Below are 15206 nucleotides of genomic sequence, written 5' to 3' on the forward strand. Positions count from 1 at the left end.
TTTTTTCAGCCACAGTATGTTACTGTAATATCTGTGAGGGAAAGCTGTTAGACTCTGCCAAATGAAATGCTCTTCAAGTTAGTAACAAAAGTGTGTCTACTTTGTTACAGGCACATTTCTCACAAATGCAGGAAGTCAATGGTGTCCTTGTAGTGATTAATAGAGAAGCCATTCAGAGTCCTTGGGGGTGGTGGGTTTTTTTTAATTACCAAATAACTTCCTCATCAAATCTATTGCTCAAAGACAAACACACTGTGTTTTACTCACTTTCACTGCTGTAGTGAGATGAAAAAGTGTTGATATATTCTCCCCAGAGGTCATCAGAACTACAGACAAGGTTGTGGACCTAATGTGTACACACAGACCGGTGGACAAAGCCTGGGGTTTATTGTACTGTAAGAGAAGCTGAACAGAAGGGAAGGAGGAGATTAAACAAGACATTTGGAAAGAAAAGGTACCTACCCTACATGGCGTCTGATTTGCAGCAGAGCTGCTGTGTGGGAGGCTAGGAGGAAGAAAAAGCACAGTCATTTTATTTTAGTTTTCAATGAAGGACAAACACACTGCAACAGTAAGGGTACAACCAGTGATATCTTCTTGCCTCTTCTGATCCAAACTCATGAAATGTGGCTCAAATCCCTTTTGATCCAATACTCATGGCCTCACAGATTATTCCCGCCAGAAAACCAAGTCAAAGGTACGGTTGGGCACTGACAAAGCCTTGTACAAGAACATACCTTCTTTGATACTTATTCAGTACTCCTAGGTTTCTTCCAGTCTCTTTTCTACCAGAAAGAAAGAGCCCTCAAGTTTCTCTCAGGGTGGCATTTTCCACCCTTCCCTTGCAGCTGTGACTGCTTGTCTGTGGCTCTTCTCTGGCTGTTTCCAGTCACAAACAAGCAACATGTTCTGGCTGATGTTCCATTTCTGAGTAGCATGGCCTATATAGTCTGAGCTTTTAGATGAAGTTAACATTATGCCGTTTTTCTTACTCCAAAAATGCTTGTACTAAAAAAGTTACAAAATTAGGCACTCCTCCAAGCAACACATTTCAGCGGTACAAAATGATTTTCTGCATAGTCTATCTTTCAGTACAGCTCTTGGTTTTATAATGTCTAGCACAAGAGGATCTGATGTGGGTTGGTTGATAGGTACAACCATAATGAACCCACATAATAAATCATTATTAAGCAGTGGGCAGTACTGCCACTTCATTTGTGGTGGAAAGCATAATTCAGAAGTATGCCCTGTTCCAAAATTTTTCTTCTTCATTTAAACAATGGGTTCTCATCTGCAGGAGATATAATGTGTACATGTAACATTTGGGCAAGGGGGGTTAGATCTTTGCCCTCCACTATTGTCTTCAGTGCTGGAACACAGCGATGGGTTTCTTTGAAAGCACAGCAGACAGCTTTTTAAAGTGGCTTCGATGGTAAAGAGGACAGCAGCAGATGTCCAATTTGGTACTTCTACCATGCACACAGCGAGTTACAGGTAGGGAGCAGCATGTAGTGTTTAACCTTCAAAAGAGATGGTCAGAGTAACTGGAATATTGTCTTGCATTTTTGCCACTCTGGACTTCAAATTAAAATTAATACAGCTTAGAAAATACTATTTTACAATTTAATCAAAAGTGACTTTTAGACTTCAGCTCTCAACTATAACAAAATATTCTTCTTTACTGATGTGGTTCGATCTAGTGTCTCAGAGGGATGCCCATAATATCCCCAGTATTACCAGGAACCCTTTTCTCTCTCCATAATTATTAATACTATGGTTTAATTCCATACAGCTTAGTAAAACAAATATATGCTAACAAGAAAGACGAAAGTTCCCTAACAGAATGACTGGATATGATGTTTGACCATGATGGCATATGCTTGCTACCGCTGGTGAGCTTAGTTGTACAGTGTGACAGCCTTCTCAAGGTGTAGAACTGAACTCCAGGTCTGCCCTGAGCCACATTTGTTCAACAGATCCAACACTAATGAGTTCATTTACTCATTCAGTTTCAATTACTTGTTAATTGCTCTTTTTAAATGTTTGTTGTTTTTTTGTTTTGATTTTTTTTTTCACAAATAGTTCACTTTAGATAACATGTTGTGCCTGGCATATCACTTAGCCTGGGGATGTAAGGAGAGGAGGAGGCTGCCATCCCACTGGTGCCAAACACAAACTCACTGTCCTTAGGTATTGAAGGTTGCTGTGCTTGGTGGTAAAGTTCAGAGAACCCCCCTGCCAGTGGTCAGGGTTATTTATTATCTGCCATAATAAATACCATCAACAGAGATACAGACAGGAGTAATCATCCAGTGACTGAAAGAGAAATTTGTCAAGTCTACCCGCCTCCTGAATCTCCCTGCTGAACAATAATATTAAATTTTCCCATTTGAGGAAAGAACGTGATGAAAGCAATTGTTCTTTTTCTACGCCTTAATGAGAATTATGCCAACAGGTTATATCAGCAGGGATGTCCCATCCAAATAAAAGTTCAATTGTAAAATGGTAATTTTCTGCTTCCCTCCCCAACTTTAGTGTTTATGTCTAAAGTAATTAGATCTTTTCAGATGTCTTTTCCTACATCTTCCTGCTGCGTTTTTTTTCCAGGCCTGCAAAGCAGATGGAAGACCTGCGAACTAGGATGATGGGTACCTTGGGGTGCACCAGAACGTACGCTCATCGCTTAGTCTGTATGCATGTTTGTTGACTTATGTGTTTGTATTTTTTATATGAGCTGAGTTTACCCAGAACAAGAACAAAAATACGTGTTCTGGTATGTCTGTTGTGCCGTGTACTAAGAAATCACTTGCAATTCCAAATAAATGCTGTGGTTGAAAAAACTTAAACAAAAATAAAACCAAATCCAGTTCTCAAAAGATGCAGAAGCTCTGTCTGTTTCTAGGCCATGTTATCAAACCATTTGCAACTTATATTTGAAACAACAAAACACTAAATGAGTAGGGAGCAAATCTATGTACAGGCATAGGCCTGATAGCTTCGATGCTTGTATTTGCTTCATGGTGTTACAGCTCTTCTTTTGTCCTAACCTGGCAGCTTTGGAAGAGGGTAGGCATTTTTCCAGTAGTTGTTTTGAATTGCATTCCGCTATTGTCTGATAGCATCATTAGCTGAAACCTTAGCCATGAAGTCAAAGTGAAGCCAGGCATGAGGAAAATCTGTGGTACTGAAGGCCAACAATAAGGGCAACGTGACTTTGAGTCATTGTTTAAAGAACGAAGGGCCCAGTTTTGCCAATCTAGTATCAGAGGAGTTTTTTTCCTTAAGTCATCTTACAACAGCCCAATTTAGTTAGTACCACTTGATATTAATAAAAAGGGAAAAAAAAGAAGGCTAATACTTGGAGGCAAACTATTAGGTTATAACTAGAAATATGTCTAATAAATGTCCTTGAGGACACAGACAGCAGTTCTCCTGGTAAAAGTTCTTACATATTTATTTAAATTCAAACCAAGTTATATTTGTAATACTGTAGGAGGACAGTAAACGTCTATAGCTCTTTGCACCTTCTACCAGGAACAGACCAGAAAATATTAAAAGTATAGTTTCCTAACAAAATAAAATTCGGAGTAGAGGTGAATGCAGAAACAAAAGAGGGGAGAACATGAGATACTGTATTGCAAGAACTGGCATTTACTCATTTTTGGACAGTCTTGTGGTGATAAATGTGTGTAACTTTAACAGACATGCTCTGCGTGAGCTTTTAAAGATCAAGGCCCTGTGGACGTTGGGGAGATGCCATCAAACAGCATGAATGAACAATTCAGTTTTGCAATACAACTGCTCAGTTCACGCTTATTGTGTGAGTTTCGTAAACCTTCTCTAGTTGAATGTCTGAGACAAGAAAGCAAAGTAATTAATCCCCATCCTTCACTTTTTTCCTGAAATAACTTTTCTCATTGACTAAAAGTCTTTTTTGCCATAAGATACTTTCAAGCTCCAGGCTTTCCATGCTGTTCACTAAAACATTGGTACAGTAAGTACGGTATGAGGACCAAACAGGTACACCACAATATTTTATCACATTATTAATTTGGTAATATTAAATCACTGAACATTCATTCATGTTTAGCGTATTATTTTTCTACAGTAAATTACCAGTAAAAGTAAGCAGTAGCATTTTTCTTACGGTTTAGCTGGTGGAATGTAATTAAAGATTGTATCATGCAGGGACAAAAAAGAATTGAATCAAAGGGTGTAACTGTAATTCTTACATTTCCTAACATGTGAGTGCTTGATTTTATGGCTTTTTTAAATGAAGCTTTTATATGTAATTTCCTTTTAAAATTGGAGGAGAAAAACCCCAAAGCATCATAATGATACCTGAATGACATTGGCATGTCAGGGCTGAAACCTTTAGGTTCCCAATAGAAATCACTGCCACTTGAAGCAGCGTGTGTTTGCCTGTAGCAGTAGCTTATTCTCTGTAGGTGGACCACCACAAGAACAGGTCTGCTTGGTGTGTTTCAGCAGTAGCGGCAGCCACACAGGATTTAGGGAGCTTGGGTATCACTCCAGGACCTGCCACACTGTGTTTTCACATGACGACTCTTCCACCTGCTCCTCTCGAGGATGATCCATTCATCCACAGCACTTCCCTACCTGCCCAGCCCTGCCAACTGCCCCAAATCTGCTTCATTCCTTCAATTTATTTTCTTTTTGTAAACTTCTTGGAGATCTGCTGATGCAAAATGGTACTGGGGAGGCAGGTTCTTCCCAAACACTGCCTGCGAGACAGATTGGAGCAAAGGAAGAATGAACCAGAAACAGGAACAAATCTGCCTCACAGAGCAACAAGCACCAAGAGCAAGTGAAATGAAAGATACGAGATCCATATCCTCCCCTTACACCTGTAGAACTGGTAATGAACCTGTTTTTCAGGTCTCAGAAGTTGCAATAGCAGAGATGCTGAATTTCTGTGTGCCCTTCAGCTGTCCAGAACAGAAAATATGCTTTATGGGCAATTGCATGTTTTCAAGTTAATCATCAGAAGGGTTCTGGAGCACACTGTTGCTCTCCTGCAGAGGTGCTTTTTAATTTAGTCCATGTGGTAGGTATCTGATGGCTCTCAGACACTAAAGGACCTAGAGCTCCACTGTGAAGAGGCAAGGTTGTATGTCTGTGCTGGGAGGAAGGATGCAACCAGTGTTCAGTGAAAGACATCTTTCACCTGAGCTGTGTGTCTGCTCAGACCCTTACCCACCGTCATCACTGCAACCCACCCTCGTCTCCGCATCCCACCCTCGTCTCTGCATCCCACCCTCATCTCTGCATCCCACCCTTGTCTCTACACCCCACCCTCATCTCCACATCCCACCCTTGTCTCTGCATCCTGCCCTCATTCTTGGTCACTGAAGGTTTCATTTCACTGGGGGTTTCACCTGGAGCAGCTCTTCCAGATCCAGAACAATCTGCTTGGTTCTCATTACTTTCATAGTAATTTCAGAGAGGGTTTCAAAAGTGCACTGAACTGACAGCACTGCTGTGCTGGAATAGCTGGAAAATTTCTGTACTAAGACATATAGCGCTGCCTTAGCTTGCACTCCCATCTCCTAGAAGCCAGGTTTGTTAAAACACACTACTCAAAAAGTGAAGTCTAGAAACATCGTAATACATGGATTAGACTGAAATCTGCTTTTTTTTTTCTCCCATCAGCTGAATGATTTAATACCTGTGTTTATTCAGCAAGGTTGGGAATGAGCTGCTCTGGCAGTAACTTAATGATGACAAGCTCTGACTGCCAGGCAGTGCTGTTTATAGTAGGTCATTGCTCTTCTCAGCGCTTGAGACAAATATTGGATTCATTGGGGGATCTTTCAGCAGAAGGATAATACGTTGAAAAGCAGCTCGGTCAAAATGACTTTGCTGTTGAACATTTTCTAGCAGTCACAGAATCTAAAATCTGATTTATTAATTAAATCCTATCAGCACATGCTGTGAAGAAACCAGCATGGCTGAACTATGTCCCTGTTAAGAGAGATTAAAGGACATGACAAAAGTTTGTATAGTATGCCTCAACCCACATTTCCTGTAAAGGGTACAGCTTGTTATTTTTCAAAATGTGCTGAATATATTTTCTTTATATCTTGGTTTATTATGACCCGTGGGAGCAATTGTAAAAATGAAACATGCAAGAATGTAGGGAAAAAAACAACTGGACAAGGCAGGAGGAGCTGGCGTATCCTGACTGTGTTATCTCTCCTACGAAGGAACAGATCGGAAGATATTTGGCCAGATTTTCTCCAAAAGGAACACACACTTAGAAAGAATCTTTGCTGAAAGACTTGTCAAGGGATTTTTCAAATAGATTTATTGAGCTAAATGACACATAAAGAGAAATAAAGCCTATCTTAACAGGAACAAAAGAAAACAGAATGAAAAACCCCTATTAATTAGTAACATGCAGCTGAGAGTATCATCCTATGACACTTCTATGGGATCACTGGAAATAGTGCCTAGTCCCACAGCATGCGATGCACATCTTGCAGTCTGCTCTGTGTTGGGTAATTATAATGCACTGAGCCTGTATGTTCAAATAGTCCTTGACAGGAAAACGATTCCCTGAGCCCCAGCAGTTAACACTATAGCCAGACGTAGGCAGCTTGGTGCCAGTCTCCCTTGCCATCTCTGCTCCTCCAAGACCCCAAGCCCCAGGCACATCCTTCTCTTGTCTTTCACTTTTTTTTTTTTTTTGCTGCTGTTGTGTTTTTGCACCAGTCTATGCTTCCTCCTGGGGTCTTTAGTGCGCAGCGCTGCCTTCTCATCGCACTGGGAGTTGGTCCTCACGACCAGCACAGACCCCTTTGAAATGCATTTGAACGTTTCAGGTGCTGACACCAAGACACACGGATTGTGGTGGGCCAGCAGTGTTCGAGGGAGCTGAAGAGTTGGCCAAAGCTGCTTTTTCTCCTCGCTGATCTGTACCTCCCTATATCACCAACCTGGCCATGGAGATGTTGAACAGGCTGTGGGCCGGGTGGACTTCTGCTTTGCTCCAACCCTGCTAGGAGGGGAGCGCTTCTGTCCTCCCACGGCTCCCGGGAACCCTGTCCCCAGCACAACCTCACCTTGCCCGCTTCCATCTCGGCATCTCCCAGTGCCTTTCCAGACCCGCAGAGCCACCAGCAGCCCTTCCCCCTGGCCTCCCACAGGCCCCACGCTTGACAGGGGGGTTGGAAAGTGCTGCACACAGAGCAACAACATGGAGAGAGCTGAATAGATCCTGAAATACTCATTCAGGCACTGGCATCTAATAATATCAGCATTGTTTGGTACAGCAATAGTTTACGGGGTGTTACTGCGGTGCCAGGGTACAGCCTAGCTCGGTTTTGACCCATTCTATATAGTTACAATTGGAGGAGGACTTGTGCGCAGCCTGTTCCTGTCTTATCTCTGCTGGAGGGCATTTTCTGGGCTGCTCCTACACCTTTTCTCTGACCCTTTTCTGCCACACCAGAAAAAAAAGGCAGGGGCCTTTTTGTGAGTCCTTCTTTCTTACGCCAAAGGCACTGGCTAGGAGCTCTTGGTCGTCTTTGGTTTCAGCTCCACCACTGTCCCAAGTCTGTATCTACTTTATGCAGCCTCTGTAATGTGGTACTTTGGGCTTATGGCATCACTCGCTAAGCCTCCCAACCGCAGAAAGCCCACCTCCACTTGCACCATCCTGCAGTTGTGCCGCTGCAGCCATGGCCTGGCCGCTGCTCACTTGCTCCCCTACGGGAAGCACAGTTCTGGCTCTCCTCGCCTGTGTGGGGCAGATGTCTTGTATCCAGAAAGCCTCCTGGCATTAAACACGGACATGCTTTGTATGACATTTTGCCAAGAGCGGACTGGGATTTCATATGACAACTCACCACAGGTGCTTACACACTCTGTTGGACATGAATGCCTAGCTAGACAATAGGTTGTACCTTGGTGTAACTGGCACAAAGCACTGATGCACCAGCGCCTGTGGGAGCAGATGGCTTCCCTATTTTCCCCCAGACATTAAGGCTCTGAATCCATGCCACATCCCTTCCCCAGATTCACAGAAAGCTGCAGAGGAACCACCTCCTGTCAAATTTCTTCTCCTGCCTGGCGGGGCTGGCTCCAATCTCAGCTATTCACGTTACATAGTTTATTTCTGAAAATTGCTGGTCCTCTAGAGTTTAGGATTAAATGATGAAATTGGGGGGAAAACCCTGAACCACAGCACATGTGACTAAAAGTAAGATGACAATCAGCAGTCCCTGAGAACCAGAGAATCCCTTCTCTGTGAATTACCAGGGACTTGAATGCAGGCCCCATTGGTGTGGAGCAAGGCAGCTAGCAAGGGGCTGTGCATGGGCAGCCCAGAAACACCGAAGCTGTGGAGAACTGCAACACCAGAGCTTGAATTTCTGAAATCCAAGCCTGTCTCTCATTTGTTGCAGTACAGAAAGGATGCTAAATTACTATTTCCAGCTCTAACAGGAATTTTCTCTGCCCTTTTGACAACTCTCTGCTGTATCGCCTCCCCAGCTGGAAAAACAGGGAGAATAGTTCCCTGACTTGGTAGGAAGCTCAGGTTTAAATTTAGTAGCTGCTTTTAGAAAATACTTCAGGATTCTTGGGCAGGCAGCTTTGTGTAAGTACTGCTGGCTATCACTGCTGTCTCCTTAGGGATGAGGAAAGGCTGTACCAAATATTCAGGATAAGAATAGCAACAGAGGGCTGATACTGCACTTGTGTGCAGGATGGGTGAGATGAATGTCATCTTCCTCTTATTTGCCTTAGTAAGTCATCTCCCTCTCTTTTTTTCCTTGGGGGTTTTCATAAGGAACAGTGATTTTCACCATATGTAAAATGGGCCAAGTATCATCAGGGAGGTCCAGCTATTCAAACAAGCTGGTAAGAGTTTTCATGCGCTTATTTCCTCGGGACAGAAAGGAGTTTGGATTTTATGCATAACAAAAATTTTGGTCCACAATGGCAAGAAAATTACTTAGCAGTCTTCTATATATTTGTTTCCATGGTGTTAGGCCATTTTGCTTTCAGGAAACACTATGCTGTACACACAAACACACCAAATCCCTAGCGGAGAACATCTGAAGAGAAATACGATTTTACCTTAATAAAAAGGTAAGATAAGTTGGCTGTTTGGCAGATCCTTGCCCGGCGGTGCAGGAACGCTGTGGACGCTTGGAATTCACTCCTATTGTCCCCAGGCTGAATTGCTTTGAAAAAGGTCACATGAGGAGGAAAGGAAGTTTTGACTTTCACATGCCTGTTATTGCTAAGGAAACCACTTCCTTGGTATTCACATATTCAGCATGTCTCCAGTTTTGGCGCTCTGACAAATGACATCGTGCTACTGCATCAAGTAACAAAGAAGGGTGGAGAAGGCTGTTAGATAACTTGACGTGTCTGAAACGCCAGCATGGCTTTTGTAGGTCTGCCAAACTTCAAGCAGACTCTGTAAGAGTAAGCAGGGTCCTTTGTTAGATGCAGATGAGATACCTGGAGTTCAGAAATGTGGAAAAAAGTTTCTGGTCTACATCTCAGCATGCTCAGGTAGTTCTGAGGTTTCCTGGGTTGGAGCAATGGCAATAACTCTTACACCACTGTAGATACTGGGAGGCCAGTTTTCTACTACAAATATAGCTGAATTAATCTCTGTGTAGAATTTATTTTGCCTTTCAAGTCCATACTTGCCTTTTCTTTGGCATTCAGATATCCTCAGGTGACATGTGGTGATTTCATTAAAAGAATTTGGATTTGAACTTCAGGTCCATGGGACTTTCCCCATTTTTCTGACTTCTTACTCAAACAAGGAATTAGAAAGAGCAAAAAGCTGCTGTTGGTTAGGTCTGAGAATCTCCACTAATGTGTTTTGTTTGTTGTTTTTTTTAAAGAGGATTGAAGCAGAATTTCTTTGAAGTAATGTATTTGCAGATCTCAATCTGACAAGAAGAAAATGTATCATAATTAGGTTTACTTCTACTCTGAGAGAAAAAAAAAAGTCAAGTATGCTTCAGGTTAGAAGTGGATTTCACTGTAAATATACAATAGCTACCGAGATTACCAGGACCAAGTGTGAGGCACGCACAAATCACAGGAATTGAACAGCTAAAGCCCTGCTCAATTTACTGGGAGGCTACTGAGCTTTTGATATGTCAAGATCTATTTGTCTAAACGTTATCTGTAAAAACAACATAATGTAGTGAACTGAGCCTGGGACTATGGAGGCCAGAAATCAATATTCTAATCTTGGCCCTGCCTCAGATGCATTTGGTGGCCCCAGAGTAGTTGTTTAATCTCCCTGCATGCATGCCAGAGATAAAATAGTTCAAATATAATAAACTCCGCTGAAGAGCTGCGCAGATCAGTTCACAGCTTCTGCGTGCTTCTCTGAAGACCTGAATTGTTATATAAATATTACCATTACATGCAGGACTTCTGGAGGTTTGTGTCCAGGAAAATACCTACCATATATCTTCGGGTCTGAAATTTCAGGTCTATTTTCTAGCAGAGACCCTCACCCCATGGGACTTCAAGCACAGCCTGGTGGCAGCACAGAAGCCACCAGGGTATCTGCCATGATAACCTCTTTTTTTTCTTCTCCTTTTTTTTTCTTAAATGGGTTAAACGAGAATTATTTAAAAAATGGTTCAGGTGCTTTCTCTTAGAAAGCGGCCTCATTTTCATTCTGTCCCTGGCAGAAACAGACCATACTTCAACAGAACTTATTTGCTTAATGCAGAAATAACAGAGAGAAGGACCTATGGCCTGTTTATTTAGGAAGTAAGACTAGATAATAATTGCGATTCCTTGTGGCTTAAACCACTTGAAAACGTGCTGGGTTTCATGTTCCACTCATTTTCCCTAATATCATAATTTCTGAGTGATTATCTTACTAGAGGCTTAGCTGAGCTGCTGTCATTCCCAAGGATCTCAGAAGGGTTACCTGAGGTGAGGCAAGAGATAGGTGAAAATGGCCAAGTGAAGCCAAAATAACCTTTTTCGGCTTTTAAAAAACAAAACCAACGAAACAAAAAATACTCAACCAGCCAACACCACCACAAATAATCTTCCATAATATAGGAAAGGAGAGAAATGCTGCCTCTATCCCTCTCCCATGCAGCAAATGAGTTCCATGTACAGAGGATGTGAGTACCCCCGTCCCAGCAAATTGTGCCACTTTTCCAGCCCAAAAGAGAGGCAGTTTGTTAATTATTGTAGAAACTGCTTATGAGTGGACATTTGGAAATTGCTAAGAAAAAGCATATGCTAAAACAATAGGGTCTACATTTACTGGTATGTGTATTTTACTGTCATTGGTACTTGCAGAAATGAGTCCAGCACCTCTAATGCCCTGGGTTTTGACTCCTGTATCAATCAGCCCTCCTGGTGCTGTTGTAATACAGTTGTTATCACAGGTTGTGGCTGGCAGCTACACCCAAACCTAGATAAGATTTTGGGTACTGTCAGAAAAAAGCTGTGAATACTCACTCGCTTCAGCGGGGAGGCAGTAGGGAAAGCAGTGCACGGGGCGGGGGGATGCGCTCACGGCAGCCTGGGTTGCTAAGCACACAGCCTGCTATGCCGCTAAGCAGGCAGGACTGGGCAGAGCCATTAAGTCTGGAAGCAGCTGAGTATTTAATAAGCTGCATGCTACCATACATTTACATAGCTTAAGTTGTAGTAAAGCCCTAGCAGTAGAGGGTCAAAAGTGCAGGGCTGGAGGGCTAATGCCCACGCAGGCTGCGTCGTAACCCGTCCTGTCCTCAGCAGAAAAGGACTTAGGGAGGAACCGCAAGAAAAGTCTTACTCTGACCAAGGAGAATTTTAAAGGCCAAAAAGGCAAGAATGTTAAAAATAACTCAGGTTAAAGCACATGTGAGCAGGTCTGGCAAAGCTCATTTACACAAAGGCCGTGGAGTATCTACATGCCCCCAACAAACCAAGCGTAAGGGGTGCAATGGGAAGGAAAATGAGATTCCCCTCCTTCACTGTTTACAATTCTAAAACAAAATAACTCTCTGCTTGCCCTATTTGCATTATCTTAAGATTCTTTTACGTGAATCTTTTGACACTTATCTATTTCCCAGTGTGTGCATTTAACTATTTCCCTGGGCATCATCTTCACCCTGACACTGCTGGAGCCCAGAGTCCCGTCTCACGCAGCGGCTCCTGGCATCAGGCTCTCTCTCCTCTCTTTTTTCTCTCCCTCGTTAGCAAAGGCTGGCTGAATACTCACAGAGCTACTGGCTTCGGACAGGCAAGCCCATGTCTGATTTCACTTCCTCTAGTGTAATCACGGACTTCAGTGACTGTGCTTTTCATTTATACTGACGTAACCAAGATTGAAATCTGTCCCACAGCAAATATTTATCAGAGCATATCAAAGGCCAAGCAGACCAGAAGAGAAACAAGCAAAATAGCGAATGCCATTAAACTTTGCCAAGACAGATTTCAAAGTCAATGAAAACCACCCCAGAGACACTGAGCTAAAATGTAGGACAAAGTAGAACACTGAAAAAAATAAAACCAAACTTCCACACACTGATGTCCTACAGAACAATTTTTAATTACTTAAAACTCACAGATTAAGAAGGAAAACCCACACAGAGGTAACAATGTATGAGCAAGGTCAATGATCACCATCCTGCTGCTTTTGCTAACATCTTGGCTCTGATACGTATGCCTATCGTGGCTACCTGCTTGGGTCAGGGACCCCTTCTACGGAGTAGTAAGAAAGCAACAGGACATCATCCACAACTGGCTTTCTAAATGATATAAAATAACGGGATGCCACACTTTAATTAGATAATTAAAACTGTTGCTGCTTTGCTTCATGCCAAGGACACTCAGTTTCTTGGCAACAGACCTCTAATTTTCCTTCTTTGATATCCAGGTCACAGCCATTTGGATGAGAGGCTCTTTTCCAGCAGCAGTGCAGGCACACAACTTCCCGTCCTGCTGTCGGTATCCCCCTGAAGTTCAGCATCTTTCAACTATATTTATAATTATTATAAAGGCAGTTAAATGTTAAAAGCCCTTATAAAGGCTAGTTCCGCAATATTCACAAAGGTCGGGGGACATGTAAGCATCGGTAGCCTGGTGTGACACCAGCAACTTCTTAAATCAGCAGCAAGTGTCTTGTCCCGTTCCAGCTAAAGAACATGGCTGAAAGGATAGAGAGAGAAGAAAAAGTTTCACCACCAGCTCTCCAGTTTCTTCAAAAGTTAGGTCTACCCCATCCCTGACCTGTCATCCCACCTTCTTATGAGAAAGGGGAACACTGTCCTAGAAAAGGTTTACCTGCTGTCCAGGTTACGCTTGGAAATCTCATGTATTTCTGACGAGCGTTGACTCAGTCAGCAAGCTGGAAGAAAAGCACGTAGCCCTGACCCCTGGTACCGGTGCTTTGCCTGAGCTACCATCATTTAAGCTGTGGAGCAAACTCCACATAGCCTCAGGATTATCAAATGTCATCAGTCCAAGTGTCGTCAATCCATAGGCAAGAGACAGTTCCTCATTCCCAGCCCTGCTTCAACTGGAAAGGCATAGCAGCACAGGCATGTTTTTGAAAACCAGCTACTTTTTCACAAGGCAGGAACATAGAGCGTGCTACCAAGGGGCGGGCGGGCGAGACAGAACAAACCATCCGGAGCAGATGGCAGTCACGCTGCTTGCCGCGCTGTTGGAAGGTGCCCAGCTAGTCTGGTGATGAGCAACAGAACAACATATATACGATAACGCTCTTTGTTAAGTGCCAGCAATTCATTACATTATATTCCTGAAAACAGCTGAGGTGAATTAACCACAGTAACCATTTACTATTCCTTCTGACAGCCCTGAGATTGCATCTGTACTGCTGCTGTGGTTGACGGTACCTTCTGGGCAGATGTGAACTTGTTTGAAGCTAACCAAAAGCCAACTGTCCAGGCCGAACTCTGGCCAATAACGCACCCAGCAGGTGCGTTAGCTTATGCTTGCTGCTACGCTAACCATCCCTTGGGTTTTGGTCAGCTTGGAGCATGACCAGAGCAGGCTTGCATCCACTCAGGAAACATAAAAACAGAGCTTGACAAAGATGATACGCCAGGTGTGCGGTTATATCGGGTTAAATGCTCCTCCCTCCAGCTACTTCAAGCAAAGGAATGGTTACTAGGAACATGCCCTCTAGTCTTTTATCTGATAAAGCAAGCATGAGACATTTGCATTCTTCTTTTGTGTACAGCCTACATCTATGCCTACATATCATCATTTAGCTCTAAAAAAAAAAAAATCCTTCAAGTTTGATTCTTTTCCATAAAAAAAAAAAAAAAATCATTGAGCAATTTCATGAAAACAATGTTGCAAAGCAAGATTTGGCAGAACTTGCAGAGACCATATTTTCTAGTGCCTATCCTGAATTTGATCTTGCACTAGGGACAGGTGAGGTGAACAATGCAGAACCCCGACCACAAAATTCTGGATTGCCTTGATATTCTGGCAGTGAACCTAAGGCAATACTGCTTTTTTTTTTTCCAGAGAAAGGTCTGGCCCTGTAGGATTGGTATCTTACGCAGAGACGGGGAAATGAATTCATTTTTACTCAGAAGACAACTAATTCTCGCTACAGCTGAGCACATCTTAAATACCGTTACTGTTTCATAAACTGCTAATGATCAGATAGCAGCCATCTTCTCCGTTATCTCCTGTGGAACAAAGTACGCAAGTGCCCTGTGGTTAAGTTTCGCATGAGCCATCTGCTCTTGAACCATCACTGTCCGCATCCAGTCATCTGCAGCATCTAATAAACCGTGGATCAAAGTAGAGAGTGGGTTGGACAGCCTTGGCAACCTCACCGCTCTGTAGGAGCCAGCTCAATAACATGGCCTATTGTAGCTGGGACACAGGTATGAGTCGTTTCAAGCTATGATTTAAGATTTTTGCTATGTTTACTCAGGTTATCTTTTAAAGAGAACATTCCACAGTGTGATGGCATGCAATTATAGCACACACATCTGTCTGCAGAGGAAACCTAGTCACCAGCTGAAATCCATAGCATTACTACACACTTCTAACACAAAAAATGTAGTTAAGTCTGAAAACAGGAAAAAAATTTTTCTTTAAAAATACAACATCTTATTGGCAAAACTGTATTAGAGGTAATGCAGAATATCAATTATTTTTTTAAAAAGAAAACATCTCCAGAAAACATTTCAGACTACACAAAAGGA

The sequence above is a fragment of the Phalacrocorax aristotelis genome, chromosome 3, assembly GCF_949628215.1.
Source record: "Phalacrocorax aristotelis chromosome 3, bGulAri2.1, whole genome shotgun sequence".
In the NCBI taxonomy this organism is placed as follows: Eukaryota; Metazoa; Chordata; class Aves; order Suliformes; family Phalacrocoracidae; genus Phalacrocorax; species Phalacrocorax aristotelis.